We start from the raw sequence: 6000 nt of genomic DNA, 5'->3' as shown, positions 1-6000 counted from the left end.
TTTTCCTACACCCACATCTTACCACTACAATACCAAAGGCCAATTACCCTTTTACTCAGTACATTATGTCCACCTTTCCACAAAAGTTACAAGGCATACTAAAAGGCAAAAACAGTTTAAAGAGACTGAATAAGCATGAGAACCAGAGTCAAATATGGCAAAAATGTTTTAATTATCAAACCAGAAATTTTTAAAAATGTATTATTAATATGCTAAGGGTTTTAATGGAAAAAGTAGTTAATGTGCAAGATAAATGATGTAATAAGAGAGATGGGACTTCTAAGAAAGAAGAAAAATGAAATGTTGGAGAGCAAAAAACAGAGTGGAGCCATGAAGGATACTTTTGATGGGCTCGATAGTAGACTGGATATGGCTAAAGAGAGAATCTCTGAGTTTCTGGATGTAACATTAGAAACTTCCAAAACTGAAAAACATATTATCATTTTTTTTAAAAGTATAAATTCCTGGTTTAAAATGGCTATTATCAAAATAACAAATGCTGGGAAGGATGTGGAGAAAAGAGAACCATTGTGTACTGTTGGTAGGAATGTAAAACGTGCATTGGTAAAACCAGTGTGGAAAACAGTATGGAGGTTTCAAAACAATTAAAAGTAGAATTACTATATGATCCAGCAATCCCATTTCTGGGTATATATCCAAAGGAAATGAAATCACTATCTCAAAGAGATAGTACACCCCCAAAACACTCTCATAGCATTACTCACAAAAGCCAAAACATGGATATCAAGAAAGAAATGGTTAAAGAGTGTGATATAATATTATATATATATATATATATAACTCAAATATTATTCAGGTATAAAAAAGAAGGAAATTCTGCCATTTGCAACAACATGGATGAAGCTTTAGGATACTACTCTAGGTGAAAGAAGTCAGACAAAAATAAATACTGTATGATCTCACTTATAAGTGGAATCTAAAAATGTCAAACTCATAGAAACGGAGAGTAGATTGATGGTTACCAGAGGCTGGGAGCTAGGAGAAATGTGGAGATTTGGGTCAAAAGGTGCAAACTTCCAGATATATGATGAATAAGTTTTGAGGATCTAATGTATAGCATGGTGACTACAGTTAAAAATATTTTATAATATACTTGAAATTTGCCATGAGAGACCTTAAAATTTCTCCCGCATCACACAAAAACAAGATAATTATGAGAAGTGATGAAGGTGTTAACTAGCCCTATTTTGGTTACTATTTCACAATATATTCTTGTATCAAATCATCATGTTGTATATCTTAAACTTACAAGATAATGTATGTCAATACAAGATAGTGTATGTCAATTATATCTCAATAAAGCTGGGTAAAATGTTACATTTAATATTTAAAAAATAAAAAGGTATGTCCAAGATTCAGAACATGGACAACACTAAAACCGGGCAAGAATGTGGAGGAACAAACCTCTCAATACTGTTGGTGGGAATGCAAAATTGTACAATCTCTTTGGAAGACAGTGTGTTAGTTTCTTACAAAACTAAACATACTTTTATCATAAGATTTTTGTGTGTCACTGGATTTTTAAAAATACGTATATTATTTATATTTTAACAGCCCATATTAAGACTGTATTATTCCACAAAAAACAATAATTTTTGTGTAATAATTGGAGGAAAAAAATTTTGTCACTGTGTTCTGGAAGTCCTTTGTAAAAACTAGTAACCTGTTTGAAAACAGAACAGTTATAAGTGTAAACATATACACATTTGATATGTTAGTGGGTTGATTAATATTCTTATTAAAATAATATTTGTTCATTTAATATTTCAGTGTATAAATTAATTGAATTGAACTGCATCTGATAACAGTAAAGTAACTTGTTACAAACATACTTATAATCAAAAACAAGTAGAAAACAGCTACCAAGGGAACTAGGACTTGAGGGGGTTAGAATTCTGGAGAGAATAAAAGCTCACTGAAGTGAGCTTGGCATAGAAGTAAATTATACTTTTCCCACAAGGCATGTGCCAATTCCTAAGTTATATACAGCACAGAGGCTAAGAAACCAAGAGGAAAGCATCAACTAGAAAGATTAGAACATGAGATAAACTTCTGGCAGCCTTATGGGGTTGGAGAACCGAAAGTTCAGTTCAGGGCTTCTAATCAACCAGGAATTCTGGGGCAATAATTTCTGAGAGAAAGAAAGTACACTAAGATAAACAAACAGAACCTATTGTGTTGCTAAGGGATTCACTGATTTATAAGCAGCTTTGTGGCCAAGCGGCTAAGAAGGTATGGAGAATGCTGGCTAAGAATGGAACTTTGGGAAGTTTCATGCAGCAGGGTTAACACAAATTAGAAATTAGAACCTGCCAAGGGAGACTGACCTCGGCATACACCCAAAACTTCCACATAGGACTCTGGAAATGTTACAGCTTAGGAATAAGAAGAGACCTGAACACAGATCTACCCTAACAAAAGGCTTGACCCTAACTGCACAAGTTCATTCTCAAGCTGAACTAAAGTAACTTACCTCTACTCTAGCTACATGTCAGAAAGCAACTGGAACTCCATTCTGGTAAGAAATAACATTGTCAAGTGTTTCTAACAATCTCTGCAAAGTTTCATAAACAATGTCTGGTATTCAGTCAGAGATTACCAGCTATATAAAGTAAAAAAACAAATGAATGAAAACCAAGGGGAAAAATTAAGATCCAAAGGTGATCCAGGCATTAGAACTTCTTACACATGGATTTTAAAATAATAGTGATTGGGCTTCCCTGGTGGTGCAGTGGTTGAGAGTCCGCCTGCCAATGCAGGGGACACGGGTTCGTGCCCCGGTCCAGGAAGATCCCACGTGTCACAGAGCAGCTGGGCCCGTGAGCTATGGCTGCTGAGCCTGCACATCCAGAGCCTGTTGCTCTGCAGCGGGAGAGGCCAAAACAGTGAGAGGCCAGCATACCGCAAAAAGCAAAATAAATAAATTAAATAAAATAATAGTGATTAATATATTTTTAAAAGATGAAAAGACTGAAATTTAACCCAAAAACTAAGTCTATTTTTAAACAGAACTACATGGAAATTAAAAAACTAAAAATATTATACCTAAAGATAACATACTGAAAAATTTGGTAACAGAAGATTAAACACTGTAGAAGAGAGGTGACAGAGAAGACGAGTAAATAAAAAATATTCAGATTGATGCATGGAGAGTAGTAAAGGATAGAAAATATATGATATAGCTGAGAGACATGGGGTAATAAAAATGTCTAACTTGAGACCCAGTAGGAGAGGAGTGGTGGGGGTGGAGAAAGAAGAAATATTTGGAGATACAGGTTAAAAAAATTTTTTAAGTGATAAAATATGTAAATCACAGATACAAAACTCTCTAGAAACAAAGCAGGATAAATATAAAGAAAACAACACCTAGGCACAGCACAGCAAAACTTTTCAAATCCAAATACCACGAGAGAATTTTTAAAACAGCCAGAAAAAAACTTACATCCTACTGTCAAAGGAGCAACAAATAAGACTGACAGTTCTTTTTTTCAACAGAAACAATGGAAGCCAGAGACAACTAAATGATATTTTTAAAGTGCTAAAAGAAAATAATTGTCAGCTTAGAATTCTGTATTTAGCAAAATTAGATGAAGTAAAGATGTTTTCAGGTAAAAAAATATATATATTAGAATTTATCACTAACAGATTAACACTAAAAGAAATACTTAAAGGAGACTTTTATGCAGAAGGAAAATATTCCAGCTAAAAACAGACAAAAAAATAATTGCAGGAAGTAATGAACAGTATATAAAGCACATTCTTGTCTAAAATGATGGTCATAATGATAATGATAATGGTAATGCTTATGATATTGATTTGGGGAATTTAAGGTGTAGAATTATAATAATTCATGTCAACAGTAACACAAAAGGATAGTGTGCTAAAAGGAGACAAAATGGCATATTGTACAGGAAGTGGTAAAAGTACTAATTCGTCTTAGATTCTATTAAGCCAAGAAACTGTAATCTCCTGGGTAATCATTAAAGATATGTTTATTTTACAAAAAAAAAGCTAATAAAGGGCAAAAATGGAATGATTAAAAACAACAACTCAAAGGTAAGAAAGAAAAAAGAAAAAAGAGCACAGAACATTAAGGAATGCAGGGGGAAATTTTTAGATGGTAGATGTATACCCAAATATAAGAGTAATTTGTTCATTTAAGGGCTAAGGTTTCCAATTATTTGGCAGTCCCTGCTAAAGCTGAACATAAGGATATTCTACAAACTAGTAATTATTCTCAGTCATAGTCACACACAGCCCACATAAATGTATATATGTACCCTTGTCAAAAGACACAAAAATGAAGCTTTATAACAGCATTACTTGCAATAGCTGAAAACTGGAAACAATCCAAATAGTCATCAACAATGAAATAGATAAACTGTGTATAAAAATCTTAAATGAATTACTATGCTATGCAGATAAAATGAACAAGCCACTGCTTGAGGAATCACACAGCTGAATCTCATAAATAAAATGCTAACAAAAAAAACAGACATAAAAGAGTATATAATGTATAATTATACTTACTTCAAAAAAAGAGTTGAAACTAATATAAGGTGTTTAAAATCAGGATAATGGTTAATTTGTGGAGGAAGGAATGGTATTAATGGGGAAAGTTACCAGGAATTTTTTGGTGTGCTGGTAATGCTCGTTCTTGATCTGGGTGATGGTCATGTGGGGATCCCTTTATGAAAATCTGTTGATCCCTTTATGAAAATACATATGATTTATGTTCTTTTCTGAATGATGTTATACTTGAATATATGAATTCATCTTTCAATGTAAATAGGTAATGAGAGGCTCTCAATGTAAAGCCAATTTCAATATGTGGAATTTTAGAAGTTAAATAAAATGAATTTAAAACTTTTAGCCAATATGTGAACCTCCTTATTCCTAAAATATTATTTTCTTACTTGTCATCAAAACAATAAAAAAATTAGTCAGGTCTAGTTTTCTAACATGGATGTTTTCCACCAAAATAAATGTGTAAATAACTTTCTTTTCATCTATTCCTTTAGCAAATGTTCATTATGTTTTCTGTGGGAAACTTTAGGGGCTTCACAGAATACAAAAATGTAAATAGCATAATGACACTCCAGTTTATATGAAATGGACATGAGAGAAAAATGTGCTCCCAGGTTTTCTGTTCCAGTCTAGTTTAATATCTTATCAAACATCTCCTCCAAGGATGATACATCATGTCAGTCTAGGAACTTATATTCAAAGGGGTCAGCAAATTTTATGTTAGCTGTTCTTGAGTTATAAAATCACTTTTGGAGGTGTAAAAAAAGTATAAAATTCAAAATTTATTTTCTATGTTTTAAATGAATTTACTGAACCAAATCTATTATGTCTTCCTGATAATAACATTTGAGAAGAAGAAAAAAAAAATTCATATGGTGAAGACCTCACATGTCAGGAGAACAATCCAGAACATTCTTCATGAACTGCTTAGCCAGATTTCATCTCAGACTTCAGGGGCTGGTTCACATTTGAGTTCAAGACTAACAGCTGGATGACTATTTAATGGCAGCCTGCAGGGTCTCCTGAGAGGTTGGAAGAAGTGAGGCTGTACTTCAATTGCACTGTCTTTCACAGCAGATGTTAAATCCAAAACATCCTAGGGAAACATTAAGGTCACTTGTTCCACAGTTGGTAAAGAGAAAAGGTGTACGTTCCATCTCTTTCCAAAGCTCAAGTTCAACTTTTAACCCTTGCTAAGTATTAAAGTACAGCTATATGTGCTTTCAAATCCCTCCAATCATATAATGTGCCTCTTTATAGAGTGAGGAAAGCACTATGGGTTTGTAGAAGAGAAAATGTGCTGGCTTGAAATCTAAAATCTCTTTGAAATTGATTTGAAATGCTTACCAAGTGATTCCTGAAGTGAACTCAAATCTGGAAATGGGTATTTATGAAAATTTGAGGATTCATTTAGAAAAGAGGTTCTGTTACATTTAGAAAAGCATATGCTCT

The sequence above is a fragment of the Lipotes vexillifer genome, unplaced genomic scaffold (genome assembly GCF_000442215.2).
Source record: "Lipotes vexillifer unplaced genomic scaffold, Lipotes_vexillifer_v1.1 scaffold915, whole genome shotgun sequence".
In the NCBI taxonomy this organism is placed as follows: Eukaryota; Metazoa; Chordata; class Mammalia; order Artiodactyla; family Lipotidae; genus Lipotes; species Lipotes vexillifer.
Note: the sequence above shows the minus strand (reverse complement) of the source record.